Source organism: Tamandua tetradactyla, chromosome 3 (genome assembly GCF_023851605.1).
Source record: "Tamandua tetradactyla isolate mTamTet1 chromosome 3, mTamTet1.pri, whole genome shotgun sequence".
NCBI lineage: Eukaryota > Metazoa > Chordata > Mammalia > Pilosa > Myrmecophagidae > Tamandua > Tamandua tetradactyla.
In genome coordinates, this window is record NC_135329.1 from 78919666 (window position 1) to 78931921 (window position 12256).

At 35.8% G+C, this 12256-nt stretch overlaps 1 pseudogene; it reads right to left on the minus strand.

The window, feature by feature from the left end:
- Positions 1 to 8222: 8222 nt before the first annotated feature.
- On the minus strand, positions 8223 to 9155 carry LOC143676175 (olfactory receptor 4C11-like; annotated as a pseudogene).
- Positions 9156 to 12256: the final 3101 nt, after the last annotated feature.

The window sequence follows — 12256 nt, forward strand, 5'->3', positions numbered from 1 at the left end:
CATGAATCTGGTATTGCTTCTGATATACTATTTTGCTAGGTAGGGGCAATTCTAGTGGCTTCTACTTGGCCTTTCCACCATAATAGCCCTCATTGAACGAGTTAGAGAGTCAATGTGGGGATTCTGCCATTGCTCAGCATGTCTATACCAATTATACATTCTGGAACTGGGAAAATAACTACAGAATGGGTCCTGGGGCCCACTGGACCCCCTGTGAGATGGACCTGAGCTAAAACTCAATTGATCACCTGGCCTCCATAATCCCCCACTCTGACTGGTGGACCAGAGTGACATTTCGGGTTCCCTGAAATTAATGTCACTTCTGAACCAATGTCTTATAATCCCTGAAATATCTGATCATTTCTTTTTCCACAATACACAAGACTTTACCTTGGTAAAAGGCTGTCAGTGTCTTTGGGGATGGCTTGGAGGAAGATTAACTATAAATTTGTGACAATGTAACAGGGTTCTTCCCCAAAGGGACCTGGCCTCCCCTTCATTCAAGGAGCTCTGGGTCTGTAAGCTGTCTCCAGTCTGGAAATTGATTAAGGGGCCGTGACTCTGTGTTTTTGTAATTCAGGTTTGTTCTAGTTTGCTGGCTGCCAGAATGCAATATACCAGAAACGGAATGGCTTTTAAAAGGGGTAATGTAATGAGTTGCTCGTTTACAGTTCTAAGGCCAAGAAAATGTCCCAATTACAAGAAGTCTATAGAAATGTCCAATCAAAGGCATCCAGGGAAAGATACCTTGGTTCAAGAAGGCCAATGAAGTTCAGGGTCTCTCTCTCTCAAGCGAGATGGCACATGACGAACACAGTCAGGGCTTCTCTCTCGGCTGGAAGGGCACATGGTGAATACAGTGTCATCTGCTAACTTTGTCTCCTGGCTTCCTGTTTCATGAAGCTCCCCGGGAGGTGTTTTCCTTCTTCATCTCCAAAGGTTGCTGGCTGGTGGACTCTCTGCTTCATGGTGCTGCAGCATTCTCTGCTCTCTCTGAATCTCTCTGAATCTCTTTCTCCAAAATGTTTCCTCTTTTATAGGACTCCAGTAAACCAATCAATACCCACCCAAATGGGTGGAGACATGTCGTCCCTTAATTCAGTTTAACAACCACTCTTGACTAAACCACATCAACCAGGGAGATGATCTCATTACAGTTTCAAATATACAGTATTGAATAGGGATGATTCTACCTTTACAAAATGGGATTTATATTAAAACATAACTTTCTTAGGGGGCATATATCCTTTCAAACCAGCACAAGGTTAGACTTCTGTTCACTTGACATAGAACTTTTTTGTTTATACAACTCAAACAAGAATTTAGTATACTGCCCTTCTATTGTATTTCTAGGTACCCCAGGATTTGCTAGCCAATGCCACAAATCTTTGCAAGTCATATAATTTTGATGCCTGCTTTGAGTTTGCTGTCTACTATAATAGCCAAGTCTACCCTGTCTTTGGCAATTAAGTGCTGCCACCTGCCTTCTGCCAACTTGGGATCCCATCATCCCCATTGTGTTTAAGGATTTCAGCTCAATGACAGCAGTTCCCACTGTAATATCTGACCTACAGAGAAGTGCAACCACAAAGTTCTTCAGGGATGATGGTGCTAGTCTAACAAATTAATTTTCACTGTTCTGGTAAAAGGTGCATCCTCCAGACATTTCTGGGGTGTAAGAGTAGGATTTGCATGATAAATCCACTCTAACATTCAAATCTCTCTAACCCTATGGACCCACTCATCTACATTATACCAGGGCAGCTCTGGCATTTCAACCTCAGGTAATGTCAGCCACCTTTTGATCCACATTTCAACCAACCATCCAAACAAACTGTTAATACCTTTTCTAACCCCTCGAGCTATAACATTGAATGCAGAATCTTGGCTTAGTGGGTCCATATCAACAAATTCAGCCTGCTCAAACCTTATATTCCTCCCACCATTATCTCACACCCTTGAAATCCATTGTCACACATATTCCCCTGATTTCTGTCTATATAAATTGAAAAACTCACACAGTTCTTTTGGAGTATAATGTACCTCCTCATGTGTGTACTTTGTACCTCACCTTTAAGGACTTTAGTCTAGTTATAGGTCTGGAAGAAATGAGGGATGCTGGGGGTATATCATGAAAAGAATTAGAAATATCTTCCAAGGCATTTGCTTCAAGGCCTTCATTTGCAGTTTCATCTGGTGAAACAGGATTAATCACTCTAGGGCTAATCCCTTCAGGAGGAGGTTGGGTGGCCAACTCCTCAAGGGAGGCTGGAGGTGGGAAAGCTATGTCTTCAGGGCAAATTATTACAGAGTTATCTAGAGAAGACTCAGCATGATCTAGGGTTTCAACCTCATCCTCAACATCATTCTCAATCCATATGTCACAATCCCATTTTTCTGGGTCCCACTCCTTTCCAGTCAATGCCCTCACTTTAACAGCAGACACCATACAACATTGAGATTTCAGTTTACATTGTAAAGTTGATACTCTCACAATAAGATTCTGAGTCTGATTTTCAGAGCTCTCACGTCTATGGCTCTAGGAAATAAGACTTTTCTTCAGGATACTCATAGAAACTTCTACATCTGCCAGACAGCACTTAAGCTTTTTGTTTGAAGCCTTAAGCCCATCCTTTTCACTCCTTATTGTATCCAGTGTATCTAACAACAACCAGCCAACATCTCTATAACTCTTATTTCCATAAAACTCCACTAATGAGTGAAAAACATTATCCCCCAGAGTCTGGCTTCGTACAAGCAAAGCATAAAGAGAATTGAATGGTGATATTTTGTCTCTTTTGCCAACTCATTCCATGGATTGGGAGTGTCATTCTGATTATGGGAATCAGAGTCCTTAGTGACTTTGAGTCCAGTCAGAGTAGAAAATGATTCATAAAAACCTATTTTTAAGATTCTGTTTCTTAAGAACCACTCCTGGTACCAAGATGTATTAGTTAGGGTTTTCTAGAGAAACAGAATCAATGGGGAACACTCGCAAATATAAAATTTATAAAATTGTCTCACATGACTGTGGGAACAAAGAGTCCAAAATCCACAGGGCAGGCTGTGAAGCCAATGATTCCGATGGAGGGTCTGGATGAACTCCACAGGAGAGACTCACCAGCCAAATCAGAAAGAGAGCCTGTCTCTTCTGAATCCTCCTTAAAAGGCTTCCAGTGATAGATTAAGTATCACTCATTGCAGAAGACACTCCCCTTTGGCTGATTGCAAATGGAATCATCTGTGGATACAGCTAACATAATCATGACTTGATTATCTGAAATGTCCTTGTCACAACAGACAGGCCAGCACTTGCCCAACCAGACAAACAGGTACCACCACTCGGCCAAGTTGACACATGAGTCTGACCATGACAACTACTAAAAATAAATAACTAAACAGAGCATGGCAGTTAATGTGGCTAAACAGGTATTTGGGAATCAGATTATGAGGAGTGAGGTATTTCATGCAAAGGAGTTTCAACTGCATATTGTGGGGTATAAAATATTACCAAAGGGTTTTAACAAGGATGGATATATAGTGATTGATTTAATGTGGTCAAAGGTAACATAGAATGAATAATCAGCACTTATTTTAAGCTCCTCACAAGAGAAAATAAATCTGAACAACTGAAGCAGTTTATAAAACAGAAAAAAGGAAACTGAAAAATACTTTCTAAGGATATTTAGGAGATAACATCTTCTGGACTTGGGGATTGTATGTAAAATCTTCTGGACTTGGGGATAAAATCTTCGGGACTTGGGGAGAGTGTTTATTGAAGAACATCGCTTAGTTTTCTGGCAAGTGATATTTTATATACAGTTAACAATATTGGTTTTGAACATCCTGAATATGAGTCAAGTAGAAAAAGCCAATGCATAGCCTAAACCATAAAATAAAAAATGAACTGTTTTTGTATATATATATATATTGCTTTTTCAATAAAGCTGCAGAGGCAATTCATTCCATAGGAAAAGGATAGTCTTTTACAACAAATATTGCTCTGGTGGTTAGATATTCACATGTAAAAATGACTTAAAATTCCTTAAATAAAGGAATGATTATTGATGAGGGATAATAGCAAAGTGCTAAAGTACTTTACACTATACAAAATACATTGAAATGGATTATAGATATAAATGCTGCATAGGAGCAAATATTTCTGATATTGGATCAGGCAACAATTTCTTAACTATGACTCCTGAATCATAATCTATAAATAATTGGATGATATCAAATTCAGAACTTCTTTGAAAGGCTAAAGAAATGTGTAAAAGACTTGAACAGATATTTCACTGAAGATATATTGATAGCAGTTAAGAACATGAGAAGATGTTCAGTATCATTAGTCATCAAAGGAATTTAAATGAAAAGCTCAATGTGATGCCACTACATACATGTTAGAGTTTCTAAATTTAAAAATCCATTGATTCAAAGGGTTCTCTCTAGTTCGCTGCTGATGGGAATAAAAAATTATGCAAACACTTTGAGAAATACTTTAGCAATAGAATAAACAGAAATTCTAGAAAAATTCTAGGGACTCAGTCTTCCTTAAAATTATTGTAAATTGTGTTTTCAAACAGAATTAAAATTCTGTTTAAATTATGTTTTTGGTTGTTTGGTGCTGGCACCAAGGCATGTAATTGATTTTTGTACATTAATTTTATTGCTGATCACTATGTTGCTCTACCTATTATTATTTATATTAACACCAGTAGAACTTTTTGGTTTTCTGCATAAATGATCATGCCCTCTATCAATAAGACTAGTTGCATTACCTCCTATAATTTATTTGTACTATTTTTTTACTCTCTGTGTTCATTAGGAACTGCTTTATAATATGGTGTCAGCACCTTTTTTATGTTCTTAATTTTAAAGAGAATGTGTCTATCTTATTTCCTTTAAGATAATATTTTCTGTAAGGTATATTAAATATTATTTTTAGTGGTAAGCCAGATCCACTATATTCTTAATATACTAAAATTTTTACTGTGAAATTATATAAGTTCATCACCTGATTTTTCCGTATTACTAAAAAATTGATTTTTCACTATACACTTCTGATTTTGTAGATAAAATTTACCGGGATTCTAGCAGTAAACCTAGAATATCTGGGAGTAAATTAACTTGGTATTGTACAATTAATTAGTTTTTAGACACAAAGTAAGAGTAATTTTCCTGTTATTTTGTTAACACATTTTAGAGACTCAATTTTGGAAAGAAAGGGAATAATAATTAATTTTTCTTTTTTTAAACTATAATCTGGCAACATTAATCAATGATATTTTGCTTTTTGCTCATTTACAAAAGGGTCAAAAACACAATAATCTATTTTTTTTAAATATAGCCCCATTTGGGGCTGATATTTCCTATATGGGATTATTTTTAATTAATTCTGTTTCTTACTAGTTATATACTATGCAGGTTTTGTAATTTTATCAAGTTAGTTTTGGTAATAGTTTTTCTTAGAAACATATCTTCCTTGCCTACATTTAAAAAATTGATATTTAGCTGATACTATTCTATAGTTTTCCTTCACTTTTACAGCATACCTAGATTTTAGAAAAACTGCACAAAAAGCGCAGGGAGTTTCCATGCACCACCATCTCCCTACCACACACCATACACACCACACACTTAATTTCCCCTATTATTAACATTTTGTATCATTGCGGTAATTTTTAACAAGTGATGAACCAGTATTATTGATAATTTATTACTAACTGAAGTTTATAATTCACATTAGAATAGAATGCTTGTGTTGTACAGTTCTACGGGTTTTGATAAATGTGCATTATCATGGATCCTCCATTGTGGTATGATCCAGAATAGTTTTCTCACCTTAAAAATCCCCTGTGATTGACCTCTTAATCTCTCCTTCTCTCATCAAGAACCTGTAGCACACACAGATCATTTTCTGGATTCCATAGTTTTGCCTTTTCCAGAATGTCAGACAATACATAGGCTTTTCAGGCTAGTTTCTTTCTCTTAGTATTGTGTATTTACATTTCCTTCTACCTTCCTTTAGGCATGATAGCTCATTCCTACTTATTCCTGAATAATAATCTATAGTATGGATATATCACAGTCTATACATTCACCTATAAAGACATCATAGCTAGTTCAAATTTTTGGCATTTGTGAGTAAAACTTCTATGGAAATTTCTGTGAAGATTTTTGTGTGGACATACATTTTCAACTACTTTGAATAAATAAACGTGTCATTGCTGGATGATATAGCAGGACTACGTAGAGTTCGCAAAGCAACTTCCAAATTCTCTTCCAAAGTGTCTGTACAATTTTCCATCCTACCAGCAATGATTGAGACTTCCTCATACTCCACATCCTTGCCAGCATTTGATTTATTTTACTTTATCCATTCTAATAAGAGTATACTGGTATCATATTGTTACTTTAATTTGCAAAACAATAATGTTATTGATGGTGAGATTTTTTCACATCCATGTTTGTCATCTGTATATTTTTTGGTGAGGTCTCTGTTTGGAGAGTTTTCTTACTGTTGAATATTAACAGTTTTTAAGACATCTAAACTCTTTTAATGGTTCCTTCTATATTCTGCATACAAGTCGTTAGGCAGGTATTAATTTTGCAAATACTTTCTCCCAGTCTGCAGTTTGTTTTTAATTGTAAGTAGGACTTTTTTGATGAGGTGTGGCCCAATTCAATCACAATAGGAATTAGAAGGACTTGTAGGGAAATTTGCAGAGAGAGAAAGTGAAAGGAAGCCCCCAAAAATATACAGATGACAAATAAAATAGTCAGTTTAAGCTAAGGAAATGCACCAGGATGGGGTTAGAACATAGAAAAGTTAAACAAATTTAAAAATCAAACTTCTTTTTCTTAATAGTACAGCAGAATTTACTCAGACTTTTAAGTTTCATAGGCTCACTATTACTGATACTGATGTCTAAATAAGTTGCTTGTTAAATTTTTATTATAAGTACAGTATCTTTTCATGAAAGAATGTTTGGCTGGGTGTTTTCTAAATGTATTTAAGTTACTTGAATTGTTAAATTTAATATGCAGCATACCATATATGTATATATAGATATATAATTTTCAGGTTAATATATTCAATCTGAAAACTATCAGTATGGTTCTTATTTAAGTTTTTTGGCTATTTCTATAATGGCACAATGTTCGTTATTAACAAGATCATCCCAGAGGAAGTGGATTAAGATGTTATGTAAAAATAGAAATAATTTACTGAAGCATCTCTGACAATCTGATTTATAAGGCAGCAAACAATATGTAACATTGAACAAATATTTCTTTATTCACAAATACAAAATAGAAATTTTGGAACACGTAAGTTATTTAAGCAAACTTACTTTTTTTGTGATTTATCTGTTTGGTTCTTATTTAAGTTTTTGGGCTTTTTTTCCTTATGGCACAATGTTTATTACTAACAAGATCATTTCAGAGGAAGTAGATTAAGACATAATTTAAGAATAAGGATAATTTACTGAAATGTCTCTGACAATCTGGTTCATTAGGCAGCAAGAAATATATAATATTGAACAAATATTTCTTTATTCACAAATGAAAAATGGAAATTTAGAACACATAGGTTATTTAAGTGAACTTATGTTTTTGTGTAATTTTTGGAAATGTAAAAATACCTTGGATTATTAAGCAAGATATACATGCATAGTTTATTGAATTTAGTTTAAGCATTTAAAAAATATTTATAAGGAATCAAAAGCATAGAAAATACGTTGTGTTCACTCAGAGGTCAAAAATAATAAAAATAAAATAACAAAACAAAAACTTAAAAATAAAACAAAATTAAAAACCTTTCAGGAAAATGTAAACTTTATATATAAACACAAAGTATGCATTGACTATTTCTACCAATAAATAGTGCAACAAATAAAAAAAAAATTAAACAAATCAGGTGTATTGACATTACAGTGCATAAGTGAGTCAGCTTTCCACCCTAGATTAGGTATGATCTGAGAGGCAGAGAATCTGTCAATAGGAAAGACTTTTAGTTCATAATTTTCTGTATTAAGCTGACACTCATCTTTCTCTGATAAAAGAAATGTTGCCTTGACATTCAACTTTTCTGTGAACTAGAAATAAATATCAACCACAACCTTATATATAACTGTATGTTTTTTGCACAAAATGACCCTATCATTTTGATTTATGTATCAATTTATTCAAAACATGAGTGAGTTAGTAAATGAACCCTCAAGTCATCCTTTGATTTCTGATGTAATTTTAATACTCCATAACTTTTTCATGGCATTTTTCACTTCTGCATTTCTTAGTGTGTAGATGAGTGGATTGCAAAAGGGTATTCCAATGGTATAGAATATTGCTACTATCTTGTCCATGGGTAACGTGGTCAGGGGATGAGTATACATGAATGCACACGGACCAAAGGATAAGACGATGACAATGATGTGGGAGGTAGAAGTTGATAAGGCTTGTTTCTTCCCTTCTGCATGGTGGTTTCTCAGAGAATGCAAAATGACAATGTATGAGATCATCAGAAACAAGAAACTGCTTGAGCAAATGGCCCTGATATTGGAAACAAACAGTAGGTTGATCACATAAGTGTCCATACAGGCAAGTTTCCACAAGGGCTGTAAATCACAGCAATAATGATCAATCACGTTGGGTCCACAGAAAGGCAATCTCAAGGTCAGGGCAACCTGAGCCATAGAATGTGTGAAAGACCCTATCCAAGCAAGAAGAATCAAGATGATGCAGATCTGCCTGCTCATGATGGTTGTGGAGCGTAAGGGCTTATAGGATGGCCACATACCGATCAACAGCCATGAAGATGAGGGCAAAGATATCCATGCAGCCAAATAAATGCAGTGCAAAGACTTGGGTCAGGCATTCATTGTAGGACAGGATTTTCCTAGAAGTCAGAACATCCACAAGTAGTCCAGGGGCTGTGGAAGTTGAAAAGCAGATATTGGCAAAGGGCAAAAAAATAGGAAGAAGTACATGGGGCTCCCAAGTGTCTGGTTGAACTCAATGGTCACAATAATGAGCAAATTCCCCACCGCTATTCCCACATAGAAAATTAAGATGATTAAAAACACCGTTTTCTGCCTCAAAGGATCCTGTGTCAATCCTAACAGTATGAATTCAGTTACACTGTTATTTTACTGCATTGTTTCAATTTGGGGAAAGTACTGGTTAGAAATAGTTAATCTGCATGGAGAAAAGAAATATTTTATAAATGAGCACATTTGTAGCCTGAATAAAAGCTTGATAATTGAACTTCCTCCCTTAACAATGGATAATCACTTATCCATCTGTATTGATCTTTTCTGAATGAATTCCAATTCATAAAACTAAGTCAAACTATTGACTCTTTAGACATAATAAACTTTACATTTTGGATTTGCCACAAGTATATAATTTCCTGATCTGAATGGCTATCTTTAGTTTTCTGAAATTCCCTATCAGTATGAGGAGCATTGTGCTACAAAGATAGAAAATATCCATCCATAACTTACTTCAATAAGTTACAGTGAGTTTTCACCTTTCTTGATCCTGGCAATCCATTCATTAAATATTCTCCTAGTAAAATTTTTTACATTTGATGAATGTGTATCTAAACACTTGAAAGGCTCTTCCTTAAGAAAATCTACATGCAAGCACACACACACACACACATACACACACATACACACAGAGGCTACAAACCTAAGATTTTAGCTTACCAAGGATTTGGCATGTGATAATGAGAGAAAAATAGTGCAGTGGATACCAAATCAGCAAGGCGGTAGACCTGGTGGTTTCCAGTTTTAAATACAATCTGGTACTTTTTTTTTTTTATCATACCATGTTGTTCCTCAGTAAATTATTATTCTTATTCATTGTTTTTGTGATGTTGTCATTATCATTTTTAAACATGCAATGAGAAACTGAAACTGTCCATAGTTAAGGTAAGAGAAAGGAGGATCAAATGCCCTAAATCAGAACAGGTTTTTATATTTCAGCTTATAGCTTAAGTATCAGAACTTAGAAAACGAGCCGAGGAAGCCACAAAGATAGCAGAAGCTTCTCAATAGAACTTTTGTCATCTATATACTTGAGTGTCTTATAATTGACATCAAGAAAGAGAAAACAGAAATAAAATGTGAGTTTATATTTATTTATATCTAGATATATGCCAGATAAGAAAAAAATTTTATGTACATTACCACATTTACATACATTCATTGCACATTTGTGGAATGTGTTTTGCACATTACCAAACAGTAGAATGGCTGCAAGCAAAATAAGTATCAGACTAGTAAAATATATTTACAACAGTAAAGCATAATTCCTTCAAATGTCAATAGATTTCATGTTGGTATTTAAAAAATGACAACAAAAATGAAAATAGACAAAAGAACCAATTTTACAAGACCCTTCTCTTTGTCAAAATAATTAAACATGACAATATACTCAATTCCATTTATAGTGAAATACATTGAAATAGAAATCCCTATTAGGTATAATTTTCATCTATTATATGAAGAAACTTTTGATGAATGTTTTTAGTATGTATTGCTGCTAAGTAGGTTGGAAAGTATCAATCTCATATATTTACCCTAGCATTTAAGTGGGTTCAATTTCCTAGGGAGTGCTTTTCACAATCTATAAGATTATAACTGCAATGGAAATTAGCCCAGTGATTCCATTTCCTACATATACAGTCACTCACATGTAGAAAAATGATACTGAAGCTATGTCCATGGAGCCAAAACATGAGAAACAACTACTGTCCATCAGAAGGTGACTGAATTAATTAGAGATGATACTTTTAGGCACTCATTGATAAAATGAAAAACAAATACATAGGCAATGGTCTCTAAAATATATTGTAAAGTAAGAAAATCTGAGGACAGAACTAAATGCCTAGAGCAGTAAAATTTTCATCAAAAACAGTATGTTTTATATTATACATGCACTTTCATCTAAGTGGATTGTGTTAGTGGTATACCAATGACAGGGATAATAACTATAGCTTTGGGGAAAGAAAACTACTTCTGGAGCATCAGAGATGAGAGGAAGACCTACTTTTTAAGATGTGCCCTTTGATTTTATTCGAAAATTTGTTGTAATCAGGCACTTCATTAAAGAAAAAAGACTTTTAAAATCTTATCTTAAGAAATGATCTGATTAAATATGTTCCTTTGCATTTCACTAAGACCTCAGAATTCTTCTGATATAAACACGAAAAACAGCCATAATCTTAAGACAATAGTAATATTCAGGAGGTTGATAAAAGTGATGAATCAGATATAGAGGTAGTGGGGTTTTTTTTGAAACCAGAGGCTCTTTATTGCCAAGTACAAAAGCAGGCACAGCAGCGGGAGGCCCAGCAATAAGTTAAGTGGTGGTGCTGGGAGGGGCCGTGCCCCGAGGGTCCATCCTGAATAATTTATATCAAAACAGAAGCAGCACAAAAATAAATATTGAAATGAAATTGCCGAATAACCGCAGAACCTGGCATAAACTGGTGCTAAAACCCACAAAACGGGACCCTAACATCTTTTAAAAAGCCAAGGATTTGCCTTCTTTGGAAAGGATTCAGAGGCTCGAGCACAGACTGAAAGCGACCCACTTTACAGAGGGCATTCACTGCCTTTGTTCTTAAATAAAAAATAAACCCATATATTAAAATTGTGATAATGAAACGTCAATGCTTCGAAAGGACAGGCATGCGAGGACACTCCTGTCTCCCGCTGGGGGGTGGTCGGGCTCCATGGACCTCCGGCATCACCCCAGCTCCCTTCACCCTGGATTCCGGGTCAAGCAGGCCCACCAGCCACACACCCAGGGGTGTGGAGAGCACCACGGGATCCCAGGATGCACAGCCCACCTTGGGGGCTGCTGGGCCCGGATCTGACCCCTGGTGGGGGAGGGGATTGCTGTCAGCAGGACTCAGGCAGGTCGGAAGCAGCACGAGCGGCCCCCGTGCTCCGGGCAGGAGAGACCCTTTCTGGTCCCCACCCACAGATTGAGCTGCCCGCTCTGCACTAAGAAAAGCTTACAGTATCAAACTTGAAAAAAAATTGCTATACCATAAAATGTGTCTATAGTTTTATATATATATATATATATTTCTGTCTCTCTTTATTTAATTATCTCCCATGGTCCTTACTGACATCCAGTATGGATTACCTACCCTCCAGGTAGCAACAGTTTTTTGTTTTAACACGCACCTCTGCTCCAAGTTCAAGTCGCCCGCGCAGCCGGGCCGCACAGGGCCGCCCTC